Here is a 24903-nt window from a genome sequence, read left to right as displayed (position 1 = left end):
CACAGAACTTTGTAGCTTTCTTCACTAGCCACCTCTATATCGTTAGCTTTGGAATTAAGTGGCACTCCTCAGCGATTTTTCTGTGTAAGGTCCGGGAAAGCATATACTCTGAATTGGGCTCGCCACAGGACTTCATTAAGCTTCAGAAAATTGGAATTGAGTAATGTTTCTTGCACACTGTCACTGATAGTCCTTATTAACAGCGAACTATCACCGTTGATTGTGGACTGTCCCTTTTCATTTAGTTGCTAACTTGGTTTTAATTACTATATGGACTAATTACATACCACAATAAGTCTGAGACTACCCCTTATACTGTGGACTTTATTTAGCTCTCAGTAGTGTGTCTAAAACACATAGCACTCATTCGGCTAAATTATGAGTTGTGCGTTAAGGTAAAAAAGCAGCGTTAAGAGGTCCTAACGCTGTTTTTTTACGCCCGCTGCTATTATGAGTCTTGAAGGTTTAGGGTCACCGCACACTTCTTTGGCCTTACCGCAAAACGACTTACGTAAACTTCGTAAAGTATTTTTTCTATGGGACTTCCATAGCGCCGGTATTACGAGTCTGTCCTGGGAGGCCAAAAAGTGAGCGGTACACCCTACCCAGTCAAGAGTCCTAACGCATTTAAAAGTCAGTAGTTAAGAGTTTTATGGTACAACGCCGTAACATAAAACTCATAACTAAAGTGCTAAAAAGTACACTAACACCCATAAACTACCTATTAACCCCTAAACCGAGGCCCTCCCGCATCGCAAACACTAAAATAATTTTTTTAACCCCTAATCTGCTGCTCCGGACACCGCCACCACCTACATTATATTTATGAACCCCTAATCTGCTGCCCCCAACATCGCCGACACCTACATTATATTTATTAACCCCTAATCTGCCGCCCCCAATGTCGCCGCAACCTACCTACACTTATTAACCCATAATCTTCCGCCCCCAATGTCGCCGCCACTATAATAAACATATTAACCCCTAAACCTCCGCACTCCCGCCTCACAAACATTAGTTAAATATTATTAACCCCTAATCTGTCTTCCCTAACATCGCCGCCACCTACCTACATTTATTAACCCCTAATCTGTCGCCCCCAACGTTGCCGCCACTATGCTAAATGTATTAACCCCTAAACCTAAGTCTAACCCTAACACCCCCTAACAAATATAATTTAAATAAATCTAAATTATATTATTTAAACTAAATACTTACAAGTATTTAGTAAGTATTTAGTATTTAAAACTAAATACTTACATATAAAATAAACCCTAAGCTAGCTACAATATAACTAATAGTTACATTGTAGCTAGCTTAGGGTTTATTTTTGGATAGGCATTGCCCTTAAAAGGGCAGTTAGCTCTTTTGCAGGCCCAAAGTCCCTAACCTAAAAATAAAATCCACCCAATACACCCTTAAAAAAACCTAACACTAATCCCCTGAAGATCGACTTACAGTTCTGAAGACCTGACATCCATCCTCAAGGAAGCGGCAGAAGTCTTCATCCAACCGGGCCGAAGTCCTCAACGAAGCCCGGAGAAGTCTTCATCCAAGCCAGGGCGAAGTGGTGCTCCAGACGGGCAGAAGTCTTCATCCAGACGGCATCTTCTATCTTCATCCATCCGACGCGGAACGGGTCCAACTTCAAGACATCCGACGCGGAGCATCCTCTTCATCCGACGAATGAAGGTTCCTTTAAGTGACGTCATCCAAGATGGCGTCCCTTAGATTACGATTGGCTGATAGAATTCTATCAGCCAATCGGAATTAAGGTAGAAAAAATACTATTGGCTGATGCAATCAGCCAATAGGATTGAAGTTCAATCCTATTGGCTGATCCAATCAGCCAATAGGATTGAGCTTGCATTCTATTGGCTGATTGGAACAGCCAATAGAATGTGAGCGCAATCCTATTGGCTGATTGCTTCAGCCAAAAGGATTTTTTCTACCCTAATTCCGATTGGCTGATAGAATTCTAATTGTAATTTGTTTATTATTTTCTGTAATTTAGTGGGGTTAGCTAATTTAATTTAGGTAATAGTATTTAATTTAGTTAATTTATTTAATTGTAGTGTAGTGTTAGGTGCTATTGTAACTTAGGTTAGGTTTTATTTTACAGGTACTTTTGTATTTATTTTAGCTAGGTAGTTATTAAATAGTTAATAACTATTTAATAACTATTCTACCTAGTTAAAATAAATACAAACTTGCCTGTAAAATAAAAATTAACCCTAAGATAGCTACAATGTAACTATTAGTTATATTGTAGCTAGATAAGGGTTTATTTTATAGGTTAGTATTTAGTTTTAAATAGGAATAATTTAGCTAATTATAGTAATTTTATTTAGATTTATTAAAATTATATTTAAGTTAGGGGGAGTTAGGTTTAGACTTAGGTTAATGTAGGTGTCTGCGATGTTGGGGGCAGCAGATTAGGGGTTCAAAAATATAATGTAGGAGACGGTGGTGTCCGGAGCGGCAGATTAGGGGTTAATAAGAATAATGTAGGTGTCTGCGATGTCGGGGGCGGCAGATTAAGGGTTAATAAGTGTAAGATTAAGGGTTTTTAGACTCGGGGTTCATGTTAGGGTGTTGGATGTAAACATACATTTTATTTCCCCATAGGAATCAATGGGGCTGCGTTACTGAGTTTTATGCTGCTTTTTTGCAGGTGTTAGACTTTTTCTCAGCCGGCTCTCCGTATTGATTCCTATGGGGAAATCGTGCACAAGCACGTACGACCAGATCACCGCTAACTTAAGCAGCGCTGGTATTGAAGTGCGGTAAGGAGAAGGGCAGTTCTGTTCTATGCATGTACCGTTATGTTATTGCTATTTTACTTCACTTGCTCTTTCTGTCTCATTTCATGTTCTTTGACAGAACTTGTATTATTTGTTGTGCGATCACATTATACTAAGCCACATTTTTCTTGATACCAGTTAAGAGGCGTCTAATTTTCCCTATGACAGCTATACAGCCTGATATAATCTGTATACATTTTCATTACCCTCTATGTTTATAGCTTGATGTACATTCACTAATATATATTCAACCATTAGGAGCACCTATATTATACCACCTCACCTTAAAAGCATGCAGTTTGTGGCCAAAACGGCATGTTACAGATTTACTAGTGAATATAGTTATTACGTGCAACATACTGCGCCCTACTAGTACTTATTAATTAACTACACTTCATCTCAAGCTTTATTTTAAGCCTGGCATATTTTTTCCAAACATAAACCTAGACCTTTGTAAAGAATATAAACGCAGAGGCATCTTCACACCTCTTAGAATTCTAGATATGTCTGCAATACTATTTTCGTCTCATGCTTTTTTTTTTTCTTTTTTAACAATCCTCAATGAAAGATTATTATAATTTTAAAAAATATGACGCGGGATTCAAGCATAATTCCAGTTGACCCTTTGATAAATATACCCCTAAGTATTTTTTCACGCTCCATTGAAGTCTATGGGGGAATACTCAATATTTCTAGTTCGGCTTTTTGCGTGTGTTGTGTTAGTGTTCGTTCAAAATATTTTTACTTTCAACTTGTAATAAAAAGCTTACTTCTAGCGGAGTTAAAGGGACATTGTACACTAGATTTTTCTTTGTATAAATGTGTTTTAGATGATCCATTTATAAAGCCCATCTGGGGGTGTTTTTGTAAACATGTATAGTCTTGTTTTTTTTAGATAAAATTGTGCTAATTTTCAGACTCCTAACCAAGCCCCACATTTTTATATGTATACTGATGTATACAGACTACACATTGCTTCTGTTTGTAAAATAAATTAATACATTTATATCGTTCTCTTATTGGACAAAACAAAGGTGATAAAATAAATAACACGCAAGGCTTTTCAAAAGTCCTTAGAGAAGTGACTTATGATACACATGTAAAATAATGGCAGAACACGTGCCACCCACAGCTCACCTAGTGTTCTTCACCCAGTATTCTGCAGTTACGTTTAATGCGGCCCTCTCTCCTCATCCTCTACTTTTCAGATAACTGTTTGCCTGATGTGTAGGTGCACAAGCCAGGCCCAACACTAGCATCACATAGAAAAACAACTGAGACAGCCTCTTTTGGCCCAATAGAGTTGTGGGCATAGCTGAAATGTTTCTGCAGGTCTTGTGTATTCTCTAAACATTTTACCATTGCAGTTCTCGCTGTTTCGCCCCCCCCCCCAACTAAAAAGTGACAAGATTTTGTTAAAATACTCAATAGATTTACTACCTTCGTAGGAAAATGCATTATATGAAAATAGAGGTGGTTGCAAGCAGAGTCATTTTATTTGTATTGGCTGCAGGATTTAATTTGTAAAGTGCAGCCCCTGCTCCCTGCTAATGTCACTCTCCCCAGCAAAATCTCCCTTTCCAGAAAACTTAATTACTTTCTATGGAAAACTTCTCACCCCTCGCAGGGAGAGCACCTTTTCTTAGGGAATTCCCTGAGGGTAGCATGATTTTTCAGGCCTAACCCAGGAAAGCTTTGAAAATTGGGCATAAGAGTGATCCGGAGAAATGGGCATGGGCCTAGATTCAATACAAAACTTGCAGCAAATTCTCATTTTGAAAATTGCAGCATTAACAAAGATTTGTACAGCTCCATTTTTTTTAAATTGAACATCATCTTTCTAGTAATTGTTAATTTTTTGGAGCATACAATGAGTTCACTGTAGGGATACTGTTTTTGCTAAAAAAAAATCCCACAAAACATTTAAGAACAAATTAATTATCACAAAAACAATTTCAAACATTAGAGAACAAATTGATTAAAGGAACATGAAACCCAAATTTTCTTTCATGATTCAGATAGGGTATGCAATTTTAAACAACTTTGTAATTTAATTCTATTATCACGTGTTCTTCATTCTCTTTGTAACTTTTGTTAAAAAGCAGGGATGTAATCTCAGGAGAACTATATGGCAGCAGTTGTGCAAGAATGTTATACGTCCGTAAGAGCACTAGATGGCAGGAATATTTCCTGTTCTAGACGCCTACCTAGGTATCTCTTCAACAATGAATCACATGGGAACAAAGCAGATGTGATAAAATAAGTAAACTGAAAACTTTTCTTTAAATTGTAGGCTCTGTCTGAAACACAAAAGAAAATATTTGGGTTTCATATCCCTTTAATAAAATAGTGGTCAAAACTGCAAGACGAGATGCAGTACAGGAGCAATAGAGTGTTTCATGTTGGGCATAAGAGTTAGTGAAATATCTCAGCTGGGACTCTAGAATGCAGAGGAGAAACTAGAAACCACAGGGCCCAGGTGCAAGAACCTAAGAAGGGCCCCCCACCCCCAACAAAAAGGTGAATTTGATACATATCTTAGATAGTCTGACCCCCTAATACTGTATATAGTGACACTGTTTAACCCACCAGTACTGTATATAGTGACACTGTTTAACCCACCAGTACTGTATATAGTGACACTGTCTAACCCACCAGTACTGTATATAGTGACACTGTTTAACCCACCAGTACTGTATATAGTGAGTCAGTGACACAGTCTGTAATCTGCCGGTGAGATGGTCTGACCCCCTATTACTGTATATAGTGACACTGTTTAACCCACCAGTACTGTATATAGTGACACTGTTTAACCCACCAGTACTGTATATAGTGACACTGTTTAACCCACCAGTACTGTATATAGTGACACTGTTTAACCCACCAGTACTGTATATAGTGAGTCAGTGACACAGTCTGTAATCTGCCGGTGAGATGGTCTGACCCCCTATTACTGTATATAGTGACACTGTTTAACCCACCAGTACTGTATATAGTGAGTCAGTGACACAGTCTGTAATCTGCCGGTAAGATGGTCTGACCCCCTATTACTGTATATAGTGACACTGTTTAACCCACCAGTACTGTATATAGTGACACTGTTTAACCCACCAGTACTGTATATAGTGACACTGTTTAACCCACCAGTACTGTATATAGTGAGTCAGTGACACAGTCTGTAATCTGCCGGTGAGATGGTCTGACCCCCTATTACTGTATATAGTGACACTGTTTAACCCACCAGTACTGTATATAGTGACACTGTTTAACCCACCAGTACTGTATATAGTGAGTCAGTGACACAGTCTGTAATCTGCCGGTGACATGGTCTGACCCCCTATTACTGTATATAGTGACACTGTTTAACCCACCAGTACTGTATATAGTGAGTCAGTGACACAGTCTGTAATCTGCCGGTAAGATGGTCTGACCCCCTATTACTGTATATAGTGACACTGTTTAACCCACCAGTACTGTATATAGTGACACTGTTTAACCCACCAGTACTGTATATAGTGACACTGTTTAACCCACCAGTACTGTATATAGTGAGTCAGTGACACAGTCTGTAATCTGCCGGTGAGATGGTCTCCCCCCCTATTACTGTATATAGTGACACTGTTTAACCCACCAGTACTGTATATAGTGACACTGTTTAACCCACCAGTACTGTATATAGTGAGTCAGTGACACAGTCTGTAATCTGCCGGTGAGATGGTCTGACCCCTATTACTGTATATAGTGACACTGTTTAACCCACCAGTACTGTATATAGTGAGTCAGTGAAAGTCTGTAATCTGCCGGTGAGATGGTCTGACCCCCTAATACTGTATATAGTGACACTGTTTAACCCACCAGTACTGTATATAGTGAGTCAGTGACACAGTCTGTAATCTGCCGGTGAGATGGTCTGACCCCCTATTACTGTATATAGTGACACTGTTTAACCCACCAGTACTGTATATAGTGACACTGTTTAACCCACCAGTACTGTATATAGTGAGTCAGTGACACAGTCTGTAATCTGCTGGTGAGATGGTCTGACCCCCTATTACTGTATATAGTGACACTGTTTAACCCACCAGTACTGTATATAGTGAGTCAGTGACACAGTCTGTAATCTGCCGGTGAGATGGTCTGACCCCCTATTACTGTATATAGTGACACTGTTTAACCCACCAGTACTGTATATAGTGAGTCAGTGACACAGTCTGTAATCTGCCGGTGAGATGGTCTGACCCCCTATTACTGTATATAGTGACACTGTTTAACCCACCAGTACTGTATATAGTGAGTCAGTGACACAGTCTGTAATCTGCTGGTGAGATGGTCTGACCCCCTATTACTGTATATAGTGACACTGTTTAACCCACCAGTACTGTATATAGTGAGTCAGTGACACAGTCTGTAATCTGCCGGTAAGATGGTCTGACCCCCTATTACTGTATATAGTGACACTGTTTAACCCACCAGTACTGTATATAGTGACACTGTTTAACCCACCAGTACTGTATATAGTGAGTCAGTGACACAGTCTGTAATCTGCCGGTGAGATGGTCTGACCCCCTATTACTGTATATAGTGACACTGTTTAACCCACCAGTACTGTATATAGTGACACTGTTTAACCCACCAGTACTGTATATAGTGAGTCAGTGACACAGTCTGTAATCTGCCGGTGACATGGTCTGACCCCCTATTACTGTATATAGTGACACTGTTTAACCCACCAGTGCTGTATATAGTGAGTCAGTGACACAGTCTGTAATCTGCCGGTAAGATGGTCTGACCCCCTATTACTGTATATAGTGACACTGTTTAACCCACCATTACTGTATATAGTGACACTGTTTAACCCACCAGTACTGTATATAGTGACACTGTTTAACCCACCAGTACTGTATATAGTGAGTCAGTGACACAGTCTGTAATCTGCCGGTGAGATGGTCTCCCCCCCTATTACTGTATATAGTGACACTGTTTAACCCACCAGTACTGTATATAGTGACACTGTTTAACCCACCAGTACTGTATATAGTGAGTCAGTGACACAGTCTGTAATCTGCCGGTGAGATGGTCTGACCCCTATTACTGTATATAGTGACACTGTTTAACCCACCAGTACTGTATATAGTGAGTCAGTGAAAGTCTGTAATCTGCCGGTGAGATGGTCTGACCCCCTAATACTGTATATAGTGACACTGTTTAACCCACCAGTACTGTATATAGTGAGTCAGTGACACAGTCTGTAATCTGCCGGTGAGATGGTCTGACCCCCTATTACTGTATATAGTGACACTGTTTAACCCACCAGTACTGTATATAGTGACACTGTTTAACCCACCAGTACTGTATATAGTGAGTCAGTGACACAGTCTGTAATCTGCTGGTGAGATGGTCTGACCCCCTATTACTGTATATAGTGACACTGTTTAACCCACCAGTACTGTATATAGTGACACTGTTTAACCCACCAGTACTGTATATAGTGAGTCAGTGACACAGTCTGTAATCTGCCGGTGAGATGGTCTGACCCCCTATTACTGTATATAGTGACACTGTTTAACCCACCAGTACTGTATATAGTGAGTCAGTGACACAGTCTGTAATCTGCCGGTGAGATGGTCTGACCCCCTATTACTGTATATAGTGACACTGTTTAACCCACCAGTACTGTATATAGTGAGTCAGTGACACAGTCTGTAATCTGCCGGTGAGATGGTCTGACCCCCTATTACTGTATATAGTGACACTGTTTAACCCACCAGTACTGTATATAGTGAGTCAGTGACACAGTCTGTAATCTGCTGGTGAGATGGTCTGACCCCCAATTACTGTATATAGTGACACTGTTTAACCCACCAGTACTGTATATAGTGAGTCAGTGACACAGTCTGTAATCTGCTGGTGAGATGGTCTGACCCCCTAATACTGTATATAGTGACACTGTTTAACCCACCAGTACTGTATATAGTGAGTCAGTGACACAGTCTGTAATCTGCCGGTGAGATGGTCTGACCCCCTATTACTGTATATAGTGACACTGTTTAACACACCAGTACTGTATATAGTGACACTGTTTAACCCACCAGTACTGTATATAGTGAGTCAGTGACACAGTCTGTAATCTGCCGGTGAGATGGTCTGACCCCCTATTACTGTATATAGTGACACTGTTTAACCCACCAGTACTGTATATAGTGACACTGTTTAACCCACCAGTACTGTATATAGTGAGTCAGTGACACAGTCTGTAATCTGCCGGTGAGATGGTCTGACCCCCTATTACTGTATATAGTGACACTGTTTAACCCACCAGTACTGTATATAGTGACACTGTTTAACCCACCAGTACTGTATATAGTGAGTCAGTGACACAGTCTGTAATCTGCTGGTGAGATGGTCTGACCCCCTATTACTGTATATAGTGACACTGTTTAACCCACCAGTACTGTATATAGTGAGTCAGTGACACAGTCTGTAATCTGCCGGTGAGATGGTCTGACCCCTAAATACTGTATATAGTGACACTGTTTAACCCACCACTACTGTATATAGTGACACTGTTTAATCCACCACTACTGTATATAGTGACACTGTTTAACCCACCAGTACTGTATATAGTGACACTTTTTAACCCACCACTACTGTATATAGTGACACTGTTTAATCCACCACTACTGTATATAGTGAGTCAGTGACACAGTCTGTAATCTGCCGGTGAGATGGTCTGACCCCCTATTACTGTATATAGTGACACTGTTTAACCCACCAGTACTGTATATAGTGAGTCAGTGACACAGTCTGTAATCTGCTGGTGAGATGGTCTGACCCCCTATTACTGTATATAGTGACACTGTTTAACCCACCAGTACTGTATATAGTGACACTGTTTAACCCACCAGTACTGTATATAGTGAGTCAGTGACACAGTCTGTGAGAGGGTCTGACCCCCTATTACTGTATATAGTGACACTGTTTAGCCCACCAGTACTGTATATAGTGACACTGTTTAACCCACCAGTACTGTATATAGTGACACTGTTTAACCCACCACTACTGTATATAGTGACACTGTTTAACCCACCACTACTGTATATAGTGACACTGTTTAATCCACCAGTACTGTATATAGTGACACTGTTTAACCCACCAGTACTGTATATAGTGACACTGTTTAACCCACCAGTACTGTATATAGTGAGTCAGTGACACAGTCTGTAATCTGCCGGTGAGATGGTCTGACCCCCTATTACTGTATATAGTGACACTGTTTAACCCACCAGTACTGTATATAGTGAGTCAGTGACACAGTCTGTAATCTGCCGGTGAGATGGTCTGACCCCCTATTACTGTATATAGTGACACTGTTTAACCCACCAGTACTGTATATAGTGAGTCAGTGACACAGTCCGTAATCTGCCGGTGAGATGGTCTGACCCCCTATTACTGTATATAGTGACACTGTTTAACCCACCAGTACTGTATATAGTGACACTGTTTAACCCACCAGTACTGTATATAGTGACAGTTTAACCCACCAGTACTGTATATAGTGAGTTAGTGACACAGTCTGTAATCTGCTGGTGAGATGGTCTGACCCCCTATTACTGTATATAGTGACACTGTTTAACCCACCAGTACTGTATATAGTGAGTCAGTGACACAGTCTGTAATCTGCCGGTGAGATGGTCTGAACCCCTATTACTGTATATAGTGACACTGTTTAACCCACCAGTACTGTATATAGTGAGTCAGTGACACAGTCTGTAATCTGCCGGTGAGATGGTCTGACCCCCTATTACTGTATATAGTTACACTGTCTAACCCACCAGTACTGTATATAGTGAGTCAGTGACACAGTCTGTAATCTGCTGGTGAGATGGTCTGACCCCCTATTACTGTATATAGTGACACTGTTTAACCCACCAGTACTTTATATAGTGACACTGTTTAACCCACCAGTACTGTATATAGTGACACTGTTTAACCCACCAGTACTGTATATAGTGAGTCAGTGACACAGTCTGTAATCTGCCGGTGAGATGGTCTGACCCCCTATTACTGTATATAGGGACACTGTTTAACCCACCAGTACTGTATATAGTGAGTCAGTGACACAGTCTGTAATCTGCCGGTGAGATGGTCTGACACCCTTATAACTGTATATAGTGACACTGTTTAACCCACCAGTACTGTATATAGTGACACTGTTTAACCCACCAGTACTGTATATAGTGAGTCAGTGACACAGTCTGTAATCTGCCGGTGAGATGGTCTGACCCCCTATTACTGTATATAGTGACACTGTTTAACCCACCAGTACTGTATATAGTGAGTCAGTGACACAGTCTGTAATCTGCCGGTGAGATGGTCTGACCCCTATTACTGTATATAGTGACACTGTTTAACCCACCAGTACTGTATATAGTGAGTCAGTGACACAGTCTGTAATCTGCCGGTGAGATGGTCTGACCCCCTAATACTGTATATAGTGACACTGTTTAACCCACCAGTACTGTATATAGTGAGTTAGTGACTCAGTTTGTAATCTGCCGGTGAGATGGTCTGACCCCCTAATACTGTATATAGTGACACTGTTTAACCCACCAGTACTGTATATAGTATATAGTACTGCCGGTGATATGGCTGGCCTGACCCTACCCGCCCCAGTACTTTATAAAGTGACCACAGTAGTCTGTGACATAACTCCAGCCCCCCCCATACTGTATATAGTGGTACTGTTTAGTGACACTGTTTACCCCCCGCCCCCCATGCTGTAGTAACAAGGTCTGTAATTTGCTGGTTCCACAAACAAACACAAATACATGCATAAATACACACACAGTCACCTACATACGTACATACACAGTTACATACATGCATAAATACACATAAAGTCACATACATACATATATATGCAAAAATACACATACAGTCACATACATACATAAATACACACAGTCACATACATACATACACACAGTCACATACATACCCACACACATACATAAATACACACAGTCACATACATACACACACAGTCACATACATACATACACACAGTCACATACATACCCACACACATACATAAATACACACACAGTCACATACATACACACACTTACATGCATAAATACACACACACAGTCACATACATACATAGTCACATACACACACAGTCACATACACACATCCATAAATACACAGTCACATACATACATGCATAAATACACACACAGTCACATACATACACACACACATACATGCATAAATACATACACAGTCACATACACACACACATACATAAATACACACACAGTCACATACATACATACACACACATACATAAATACACACACAGTCACATACACACACATACATAAATACACACACAGTCACATACACACACACACACATACATAAATACAAACAGTCACATATACACACACACATACATAAATACATACACAGTCACATACATACATAAACACACACATACATACATAAATACACACACAGTCACATACACACACACATACATAAATACACACACACACAGTCACATACACACATAAATAAATACACACACAGTCACATACACACACACACATACATAAATACAAACACAGTCACATACATACATACACACATAAACACCAATTGGTAAAACAGAAACACTAACCCCTGTAGTCAGAGACACTAGTGAAGTATCACACTCACATGATATCAGTGCAGGCAGTGGCAGGTCAACATTTTTTATTTGTTTTAAGCTGGGCCCCCACCCTCAAGGGCCCGATCACAGCTGCGCCCTCTACACCCCCTGTAGTTCCGCTCCTGCTAGAATGCCCCCAGATGCCCCCAGCCAGCTCCTCAAGACACCTCCTATAAGTGAGACTACATTATCATAACAAGACAGAGGGCTCCATGTAGGAAGCAGTGCTCCGGAAGCCCTTGCGGGGCAGGTTTTTCACATGCAAGCCTGCTTTCTGCAATGTAAGAAGACCGCTGCTTCTTACACTCTACGTCACTTCTGAGGTGGCGAAAAGAAGTTACAGAGAGCGGACAAACAGATTCACTGCCCGTATGCACCGAAGGTGGGCGGACAGCTTGGCAAGTTGAGAAGCTGTCCTCTCCTCTTTTAATATATGGGGCTCAGAGACCTGAAAATCTGAAAATGACAAACATTTACCAAAAAGGTTTTGAAAGTGTGTTTCGCGAGAGCTGCGGCTGTAATTATTGCTTTCCCATGCCTCATGTGTGAGATATCAGGTAATTGGCATCTCAAGCACTAAAGATAATGGCAGGACATAGATCTCGTACCTTATTCCCAAAGTCGGGCATCCATGCAAGAGCACATTTTACATACAGGACAGACTTCTGTGACAATTCTACCCATGGGACACAGAGTCAAAACCAGGACTGTCCAAAGAAAATTGGGACAGATGGCAACAATGATATTTTGAGATATAAGTCATTGGTTTCACTTTTATTAACAATGAGAGTTATAGTGGGTGACTAAAAAATGATTGTACCAGGTCTTATGATTTATTAGTTCTGCCGCACAAAACAGATACATAATCACTATAGATCATATAAAAAATAAACATTAGTTTCAATTTAATTTTGGAAATAGCCTTAAAAAGCACCAATAAGCTTAACAATAATTGGGTATCTATTACATCAAGATTTGTTTGCTTATTTTTTCAATTGCAAAACCATGCAGCGCCCCAGTGATGTAGCAATAGCAAATATCAGCATACATGTTATGTAATTTAGAATGCAGCCCATAGGGGTCAATATTAGATTGTACTGAAATAGGAAAAAGTTAATCCCAGAGCTTCAACAGAAAGTTAACCCATTGGCTGCCACATAGGGCAGCAACACATTCCTATGCAACATATTATTGCCCTCTTTGGCAGACGTAGAGTTAAAGCAACAAGATATAATAAATAGGCTGCCCAAATGAAATGTTGATCAAACAGACAGTTGGCTTGCTGTAAAGGAAGATCGAATTCTACATTTCCAATTAAATCCTTTCATCCGTCTTGTCATTTCCAATAAAGGGATTTGTATGAAAATCTGAGGGGTGAAACAGAAAGCTGTTTAACAAAAACAATGATTTCAAAAGACTTTTCGTATCGCTGTCTTGATTTTCAATCTGCTGTTCTGCTTTCTTACTGCTATGTTGTTACTGCTTTATAACAAAGAAGAAAATGTACTAGTGTGCACTCGTAGCGAACAAGACATAGGAATTTCAACAATTTCACCTAAGTGGTAGGTGTAGCTCATAAGGTCCTTAAAAATGTTCAAATTTTTGTGTCATTTATCAACAAGTACATTTTTTTAATGAGCGTAAAGGTACATTACGTACTGTTAATTCAAATGTTATCGTCACTAACACATATATAAAAAGTATGTGCACTTACATTGTTCCCATGATATTCTTTGTTGAAAAGATACTTAGGTAGGTGTCAAGGGCACTACATGGCAGGATACAGTGCTGCCATCTAGTGTTCTTCCAAATGGATAACATTCTTGCAGAACTGTTGCTATATAGTGCTCTAGACACGTGCTGGGGTGGGGTGTTTGAAAAAAAAACAGCACTGAAAAGAGCCTTACTTTGCGGTCTATGGGAACTGTGTGTTCCATGTAAATATATATACATACACATATTAACACATACATATAGAAGTATATAAGCATATACATATATTTTTAAAATTGCTGACCATCGCTACACAACTTACCCCTTTCGCTGAGCTTAGGTTCTGAGCATCAAGGCTCCCATTGGAGCCTATGGAAGCATGCGCTTGTGAGCGCAATGCTTCCGTGCAATATGAATGCAAGGTCGCGTTCACATTGCACCTGACTTGCAATACCATTTCACATTTGCATGCCTTGGTCTTACAAAGTGGAGCTCAAATATTGCTTTAGCGAAAGTGATATTTTGTGCTCCATTTATAATCTGGCCCTATGTGTTTAATCCTTTAGAAGCACTAAAATAGATAATAAAAAAGGGAATTTCTTTACACTAAAATGCCCCTTTAAAGGGAGATCAAATTTAAACTTTAATGATTCAGATAAAGTATGACATTTTAAACAACTTTCTAACTTACTTATATTATCAACTATCCTATGTTCTCTTGAAATCCTTTATTGAAAAGCATACCTAAGTAGGCTCCAGAGCAGCAATGCCCTATTGGGTGTTAGCTGCTGATTGTTGACTGCACATATATGCCTCTTGTCATTGGCTCACCCATTATGTTCATCTAGCTCCCAGTAGCACATTGCTGCTCCTTCAACAAAGGATATCAAGAGAATTAAGCAAATTTAATAATAGAAGTAAATTAGAAAGTTGTTTAAAATTATATGCTCTATCTGCATCATAATTCAGAACTTCCCAATTTATTTCCATTATCAAATGTAGCTGTTTCTATTGGCTTCTTTGCTGAAACATTCCATACATGCATACTAAGGTAGGTTTGAATGTGTGCACGTGACTAGAGCACTATAAGGCAGCAGTATTTGCAACAATATTTGTAACAATGTTATATTTATGGTTTATCTGCTATTATGGGCTTTAAAATAACTAAATAGCAATTAAAGGGACAGTAAACATCTTGTGATTACAACATTGATTAACATATCAGCCAATTCTAAAAGTTATTAGAACAGATAAACACCTTGTTTGCTGCAATTTTTTTCATTGGTCAAATTCCACTCACCACTTTCCTTATTCGGAGGAGTCATTCCAGACTTATATCTGGAGAAGAACGGGATTGCTTCTGTCATTCTGTTAACAAAATCTTAATTGTTTAGCTTCAGTAGAAGTGATAAGATAAAAAACTGCAAATTAGGAAGATATATATGGGGCAGGGTTAGGCTTGTAAAGCCTGCAATGTCCTCTTTCAATACTGGAAAATCCACATGTTCAGACTTTAAGGGATATTCCAGCTAAAATAGGAAACCACATGGGTGCATTTCGGTAATGAACAGAAGCAATTTTGTAATATACATGTATTAGCAAAAAGGCTTCTAATAAAAGCTATAGCTGTTTAAAAAGTGTATTTAAGTATGCACCGTGCACCAGCATTTTAAACACAACACTTGTTCGGAGAGCCTAAGGTGCTTGTACCATCTGGTAATGACTCAATTTGTTAATTGCTGACATGATACAAGTCCCACTGGTGCTCTGAGCAGCTGCATTATTTAAAATGTGAGTGCAGTGAAAATATCTAGCTATGCTTCACATGCACGTGCAGAGAAAAATGTTAACACTGAAACAGTGATAACTCTTAATAGAAGCATTTTTGCCAATACATTTATATTGCAAATATGTTCCTATTCAAAAATGCAATAAATCTATGTGCAATTATATTTTGACTGGAATGTCCCTTTATAAGGGATCAAACCAAATAATGAAAATATTTTGCATGTTTGTTTTTCTATGTTAAAGTGATGGTATACTCTCCCCTTTTTACAATCAGATCTGGAAAGTTAATGATATTTTAGATAGAGTTTAATTCATCAGTTGTAACGAAGATGCGCTATAAGTTACTTTTTAATGTAGCGCTTAACTTCAAAAGTCAATTTTTCTGTGAGCTAACGGTTTAAATTGTTGTCCAATCAGCGCTTTAGCTATTAAACTACATCTAAAATATTGCTAAAATTCAGTTTTAATAAAGGGGGGAGTTTAGCTTGAAGCATTTTATATGATTGATGTGTATACATTCCCTTTAATTAGATAAATGTTCAAAGGGACAGTCAACACCAGAATTTTTGTTGTTTTAAAAGAAAAATAATCCCTTTATTACCCATTCCCCAGTTTTGCATAACCACCACAGTTATATTAATACACATTTTACCTCTGTGATTACCTTGTATCTACGCCTCTGCAGACTGCCCCCTTTTATTTTATTTTCATTTTAGCCAATCAATGCTCACTCCAGGGTAACTTCATGTGCATGAGCTCAATGTTATCTATATGAAACATGTGAACTAATGCCCTCTAGTGGTCAAAATGCATTCAGATTAGAGGCAGTCTTCAAGGTCTAAGAAATTAGCATATGAACCTCCTAGGTTTAGCTTTCAACTAAGAATACCAAGAGAACAAAGCAAAATTGGTGATAAAAGTAAATTGGGAAGTTGTTTAAAATTACATGCCCTATTTGAATCATGGAAGTTTTTTGGGGGACTTGAATGTCCCTTTAAGCAGAGAAATAATCCAAATAAGAAATTGGGTTGAAAAAATACAAATAATGCTTAGGTGTAAAAAATATATAAATACATCACTGACTGTTGCCGTTAAAGGGACAGTGAACCCACATTTTTTTCTTTCATGATTCAGATAGAGCAGCTTTTTTAAGCAACTTTCTAATTTACTCCTATCATCAATTTTTCTTCGTTCTCGTGGTATCTTTATTTGAAAAAGCAAGAAAGTAAGTTTACAAGCCGGCCGGCACATCATTGGTTCATTACCTGGGTAGCGCTTGCTGATTAGTGGCCAAATGTACACAGGTGCTGAACCAAAGATGGCCGGGCTTGTAAGCTTACATTTCTTGTTTTTTTTGCACCCCCATTAAAGTAAATCTAACCATTGCAGTATACATCACAAAGGCAAAACAGAGCAACCCGAAGTTTAAACAAATGATATATAAATATATAATGCGGAAGAGTGAAGGACAGAGGGACAGACTACAAAGCTCTGGACAGTGACGCATCGTTTGTTGGAAAATATGCTTACCTTACCTGACATGCTAGTTGACTGGTTTGGCACTCTACTAGTTAGCTGACTGTTTGGTCACTCTACTAGTTAGCTGACTGTTTGGGCACTCTACTGGTTAGCTGACTGGTTGGGCACTCTACTAGTTACACTGGTTGGGCACTATACTAGTTAGCTGACTGGTTGGGCACTCTACTAGTTAGCTGACTGGTTTGGCACTCTACTAGTTACACTAGTTAGGCACTATACTAGTTAGCTGACTGGTTGGTCACTCTAATAGTTAGCTGACTGGTTGGTCACTCTACTAGTTAGCTGAATGGTTGGGCACTCTACTAGTTACACTAGTTAGGCACTATACTAGTTAGCTGACTGGTTGGTCACTCTAATAGTTAGCTGACTGGTTGGTCACTCTACTAGTTAGCTGACTGGTTGGGCACTCTACTAGTTAGTTGACTGGTTGGGCACTCTACTAGTTAGCTGACAGGTTGGGTTGGGCACTCTACTAGTTAGCTGACTGGTTGGACACGCTACTAGTTAGCTGACTGTTTGTGCTAGTTACACTAGTTAGGCACTATACTAGTTAGCTGACTGGTTGGTCACTCTACTAGTTAGCTGACTGGTTGGGCACTACTAGTTAGCTGACTGGTTGGACACGCTACTAGTTAGCTGACTGTTTGTGCACTCTACTAGTTAGCTAACTGGTTGGGCACTCTACTAGTTACACTGGTTGGAGACTATACTAGTTAGCTGACTGGTTGGGCACTCTACTAGTTACAATGGTTGGGCACTCTACTAGTTAGCTGACTGGTTTGGCACTCTACTAGTTACACTGGTTGGGTACTATACTAGTTAGCTGACTGGTTGGGCACTCTACTTGTTAGCTTACTGGTTGGGCACTCTACTAGTTAGCTGACTGGTTGGGCACTCTACTTGTTAGCTTACTGGTTGGGCCCTCTACTAGTTTGCTGACTGGTTGGGCACTCTACTAGTTACAATGGTTGGGCACTATACTAGTTAGCTGACTGGTTTGGCACTCTACTAATTACACTGGTTGGGGACTTTACTAGTTAGCTGACTGGTTGGGTTGGGCACTCTACTAGTTAGCTGACTGGTTGGGCACTCTACTTGTGCTGACAGGTTAGGTTGGACACTACTAGCTGACAGGTTAGGTTGGACACTACTAGTTAGCTGACAGGTTAGGTTTGGCACTCTACTAGTTAGCTGACAGGTTAGGTTGGACACTACTAGTTAGCTGACTTGTTGGACACTCTACTAGTTAGCTGACAGGTTAGGTTGGGCACTCTACTAGTTAGCTGACTGGTTGGGCACTCTACTAGTTAGCTGACTGGTTGGGCACTCTACTAGTTAGCTGACTGGTTGGGCACTCTACTAGTTACACTGGTTGGGCACTATACTAGTTAGCTGACTGGTTGGGCACTCTACTAGTTAGCTGACTGGTTTGGCACTCTACTAGTTACACTAGTTAGGCACTATACTAGTTAGCTGACTGGTTGGTCACTCTACTAGTTAGCTGACTGGTTGGGCACTCTACTAGTTAGTTGACTGGTTGGGCACTCTACTAGTTAGCTAACAGGTTGGGCACTCTACTAGTTAGCTGACTGGTTGGACACTCTACTAGTTGGCTGACTGGTTGGACACTCTACTAGTTAGCTGACAGGTTGGGCACTCTACTAGTTAGCTGACTGGTTGGGCACTACTAGTTAGCTGACTGGTTGGACACTCTACTAGTTGGCTGACTGGTTGGACACGCTACTAGTTGGCTGACTGGTTGGACACTCTACTAGTTAGCTGACAGGTTGGGCACTCTACTAGTTAGCTGACTGGTTGGGCACTACTAGTTAGCTGACTGGTTGGACACTCTACTAGTTGGCTGACTGGTTGGACACGCTACTAGTTAGCTAACCCCCAGGGGGGTTTCATTTGGCACTCTACTAGTTAGGCACTATACTAGTTAGCTGACTGGTTGGTCACTCTACTAGTTAGCTGACTGGTTGGGCACTCTACTTGTAGCTAACCTACTAGTTAGCTGACTGGTTGGGCACTCTACTAGTTAGTTGACTGGTTGGGCACTCTACTTGTGCTGACAAGTTAGGTTGGACACTACTAGTTAGCTGACAGGTTAGGTTGGGCACTCTTCTAGTTAGCTGACTGGTTGGGCACTCTACTAGTTAGCTGACAGGTTGGGTTGGGCACTCTACTAGTTAGCTGACTGGTTGAGCACTACTAGTTAGCTGACTGGTTGGACACTCTACTAGTTGGCTGACAGGTTGGGCACTCTACTAGTTAGCTGACTAGTTGGAGGGGTTGGGCACTCTACTATTTAGCTGACTGGTTGGACACTTTACTAGTTGGCTGACAGGTTGGGTTGGGCACTCTACTAGTTAGCGGACTGTTTGGGCACTCTACTAGTTAGCTGACTGGTTGGGCACTCTACTAGTTAGCTGACTGGTTGGGCACTCTACCTGTTGCTAATAGACAACAGTAGATCAGCAGGGCCATAAGGCTCATTATTATTAATGTTACACAACCGCGTGTTGCACGAGTAGCTTGGGGAGACAAGTTACATTAAAACCGTTGCTGAATAGTTTCCTGGTTAACACTCAAGCTTAAACTTTTTAGTTACGGGGCCGGGAGGGCCGAACTGTAGTCCTTGGGCCGCATGTTGGTCAAGCGTCGTATACTTTACTGTGTGCTCAGTGTTGATGTCGGTGGATGTGATGCACCCTACAGCCAGCAGGTGACGCTGTGACCTACAGAGAGTCCCAGAGCTCAGACCAGGAAGCAGCCAGTGAGTAACCATAGAGCGGCAGAGCAGCAGCATCAGTAGCTGTCAGACTAATACCTGGGATTATGCACAGAACCGGGGATCTGCACTCACAGCCGGGGACGTGACAGCCCGAGACTGCTGAGGAATAGAGTATCAGAGCCTGATGCTGCTGGGAATGTGACAGCCTGCCGACCGGTCATAGGTGGCACACTGAGACTGATGGTTAGTAATGTGTTATAGAGACAGCTGGTTAGTAATGTGTGACACCTTGAGACTACTGGTTATTAATATGCACTAGAGACAGCTGGTCAGTAATATCTGACACCCTGTGACTGCAGGTTAGTAATGTGCTATAGAGACAGCTGGTCAATAATATGTGACACCTTGTGACTGCTGGTCAGTAATATGTGACACACTGAGACTGCTGGTTAGTAATATGCAATATAGACAGCTTATAAGTAATATGTGACATCCTGTGACTGCTGGTTAGTAATATGTGACACACTGAGACTGCTGGTTAGTAATATGTGACACACTGAGACTGCTGGTTAGTAATATGCAATATAGACAGCTTATAAGTAATAAGTGACATCCTGTGACTGCTGGTTAGTAATATGCAATATAGACAGCTTATAAGTAATATGTGACACCCTGTGGCTGCTGGTTAGTAATATGTGACACACTGAGACTGCTGGTTAGTAATATGCAATATAGACAGCTTATAAGTAATATGTGACACCCTGTGACTGCTGGTTAGTAATATGTGACACACTGAGACTGCTGGTTAGTAATATGTGACACACTGAGACTGCTGGTTAGTAATATGCAATATAGACAGCTTATAAGTAATATGTGACACCCTGTGACTGCTGGTTAGTAATATGCAATATAGACAGCTTATAAGTAATATGTGACACCCTGTGGCTGCTGGTTAGTAATATGTGACACACTGAGACTGCTGGTTAGTAATATGCAATATAGACAGCTGATAAGTCATATGTGACACCCTGTGACTGCTGGTTAGTAATGTGTGATAGAAACAGCTGCTTAGTAATATGTGACACCCTGAGACTGCTGGTTATTAATATGCACTAGAGATAGCTGGTTAGTAATATTTAACACCCTATGACTGCAGGTTAGTAATGTGCTATTGAGACAGCTGGTCAGTAAAATGTGACACGCTGTGACTGCTGGTCGGTAATATGTGACACACTGAGACTGCTGGTTAGTAATATGCAATATAGACATCTGGTCAGTAATATTTGACACCCTGTGACTGCAGGTTAGTAATATGCAATAGAGACAGACAGTCAGTAATATGTGACACGCTGTGACTGCTAGTCAGTAATATGTGACACGCTGTGACTGCTAGTCAGTAATATGTGACACGCTGTGACTGCTAGTCAGTAATATGTGACACGCTGTGACTGCTAGTCAGTAATATGTGACACGCTGTGACTGCTAGTCAGTAATATGTGACACGCTGTGACTGCTAGTCAGTAATATGTGACACGCTGTGACTGCTAGTCAGTAATATGCACTAGAGACAGCTGGTCAGTAATATGTGACACACTGAGACTGCTGGTTAGTAATATGCAATATAGATAGCTGATAAGTAATATGTGACACCCTGTGACTGCAGGTTAGTAATGTGCTATAGAGACAGCTGGTCAGTGATATGTGACACGCTGTGACTGCTGGTCAGTAATATGAGACACACTGAGACTGCTGATTAGTAATATGCAATATAGACAGCTGGTCAGTAATATGTGACACACTGAGACTGCTGGTTACTAATATGCAATATAGACAGCTGGTCAGTAATATGTGACGCCCTGTGACTGCTGGTTAGTAATATGCAATGGATACAGCTAGTCAGTAATATATGATAGCCTGAGACTACTTGTCAGTAATGTGTGATAGAGACTGCTGGTTAGTGATATGTGACACCCTGTAACTGCTGATCAGTAATGTGTGATAGCAACAGCAGGTCAGTAATACGTGACACGCTGGGACTGCTTGTCAGTAATATGTTATAGAGACAGATGGTCAGTGATATGTAACACCCTGAGACTGCTGGTCAGTAATGTGTGATAGAGACTGCTGGGAAGTAATATGCGATAGAGACTGCTGGTCAGAAATATGTGATTGAGACTGCTGGTCAGTAATATGTGATAGGGACAGCTGGTCAGTAATATGTGATAGGGACTGCTAATATGTGATAGAGACTGCTGATCAATAATATGTGATAGAGACTGCTGGTCAGTAACATGTGATAGAGACTGCTGGTCAGTAACGTGATAGAGACAGCTAGTCAGTAATATGTGATAGAGACTGCTGGTCAGTAATATGTGATAGAGACTGCTAGTCAGTAATATTTGATAGAGACTGCTGGTCAGTAACCTGTGATAGAGACTGCTGGTCAGTAACCTGTGATAGAGACTGCTGGTCAGTAACCTGGGATAGAGACTGCTGGTCAGTAACCTGGGATAGAGAATGCTGGTCAGTAACCTGGGATAGAGACTGCTGGTCAGTAACCTGGGATAGAGACTGCTGGTCAGTAACCTGGGATAGAGACTGCTGGTCAGTAACCTGGGATAGAGACTGCTGGTCAGTAACATGTGATAGAGACTGCTGGTCAGTAACGTGATAGAGACTGCTGGTCAGTAACGTGATAGAGACTGCTGGTCAGTAACGTGATAGAGACAGCTAGTCAGTAATATGGGATAGAGACTGCTGGTCAGTAATATTTGATAGAGACTGCTGGTCAGTAACGTGTGATAGAGACTGCTGGTCAGTAACGTGTGATAGAGACTGCTGGTCAGTAACGTGTGATAGAGACTGCTGGTCAGTAACGTGTGATAGAGACTGCTGGTCAGTAATGTGTGATAGAGACTGCTGGCCAGTAATATGTTATAGAGACATCTAGTCAGTAATATGTGATAGAGACTGCTGGCCACTAATATGTGATAGAGACTGCTGGCCAGTAATTTGTGATAGAGACTGCTGGCCAGTAATTTGTGATAGAGACTGCTGGCCAGTAATTTGTGATAGAGACTGCTGGTCAGTAACATATCATAGAGACTGCTGGTCAGTAACATGTGATAGAGACTGCTGGTCAGTAACGTGTGATAAAGACTGCTGGTCAGTAACGTGTGATAAAGACTGCTGGTCAGTAATATGTGATCTAGACTGCTGACCAGTAATATGTGATAGAGACTGCTGATCAGTAACATGTGATAGAGACTGCTGGTCAGCAATATGTGATAGAGACAGATGGTCAGTGATATGTAACACCCTGAGACTGCTGGTCAGTAATGTGTGATAGAGACTGCTGGGAAGTAATATGCGATAGAGACTGCTGATCAGAAATATGCGATAGAGACTGCTGGTCAGAAATATGTGATTGAGACTGCTGGTCAGTAACCTGGGATAGAGACTGCTGGTCAGTAACCTGGGATAGAGACTGCTGGTCAGTAACCTGGGATAGAGACTGCTGGTCAGTAACCTGGGATAGAGACTGCTGGTCAGTAACATGTGATAGAGACTGCTGGTCAGTAACGTGATAGAGACAGCTAGTCAGTAATATGTGATAGAGACTGCTGGTCAGTAATATGGGATAGAGACTGCTGGTCAGTAATATTTGATAGAGACTGCTGGTCAGTAACGTGTGATAGAGACTGCTGGTCAGTAACGTGTGATAGAGACTGCTGGTCAGTAATGTGTGATAGAGACTGCTGGCCAGTAATATGTTATAGAGACATCTAGTCAGTAATATGTGATAGAGACTGCTGGCCACTAATATGTGATAGAGGCTGCTGGCCAGTAATTTGTGATAGAGACTGCTGGTCAGTAACATGTCATAGAGACTGCTGGTCAGTAACATATCATAGAGACTGCTGGTCAGTAATATGTCATAGAGACTGCTGGTCAGTAACATGTGATAGAGACTGCTGGTCAGTAACGTGTGATAAAGACTGCTGGTCAGTAATATGTGATCTAGACTGCTGACCAGTAATATGTGATAGAGACTGCTGATCAGTAACATGTGATAGAGACTGCTGGTCAGCAATATGTGATAGAGACTGCTGGCCAGTAGCGTGTGATAGAGACTGCTGGTCAGTAATATGTGATATAGACTGCTGGCCAGTAATATGTGATATAGACTGCTTGTCAGTAATATGTGATAGAGACAGATGGTCAGTGATATGTAACACCCTGAGACTGCTGGTCAGTAATGTGTGATAGAGACTGCTGGTCAGTAATGTGTGATAGAGACTGCTGGTCAGTAATGTGTGATAGAGACTGCTGGGAAGTAATATGCGATAGAGACTGCTGGGAAGTAATATGCGATAGAGACTGCTGGTCAGAAATATGCGATAGAGACTGCTGGTCAGAAATATGTGATTGAGACTGCTGGTCAGTAATATGTGATAGGGACAGCTGGTCAGTAATATGTGATAGGGACTGCTAATATGTGATAGAGACTGCTGATCAATAACATGTGATAGAGACTGCTGGTCAGCAACATGTGATAGAGACTGCTGGTCAGTAACGTGATAGAGACTGCTGGTCAGTAACGTGAT

The 24903-nt window shown here is 40.9% G+C and overlaps 1 protein-coding gene across 1 annotated transcript in view; it reads left to right on the top strand.

Moving 5' to 3' along the window:
- Window positions 1–20355: 20355 nt before the first annotated feature.
- The window catches only part of SNX19 (sorting nexin 19), a 212328-nt gene continuing 207780 nt past the window's right edge, over window positions 20356–24903 (top strand). The window contains exon 1 of the mRNA XM_053691505.1: window positions 20356–20539. The gene's annotated coding sequence lies outside the window, so the exon portion shown is untranslated. The remainder of the gene's footprint in view (window positions 20540–24903) is intronic.

The sequence above is a fragment of the Bombina bombina genome, chromosome 8, assembly GCF_027579735.1.
Source record: "Bombina bombina isolate aBomBom1 chromosome 8, aBomBom1.pri, whole genome shotgun sequence".
In the NCBI taxonomy this organism is placed as follows: Eukaryota; Metazoa; Chordata; class Amphibia; order Anura; family Bombinatoridae; genus Bombina; species Bombina bombina.
Note: the sequence above shows the minus strand (reverse complement) of the source record. Positions and strands in the feature narration are given on the sequence as shown.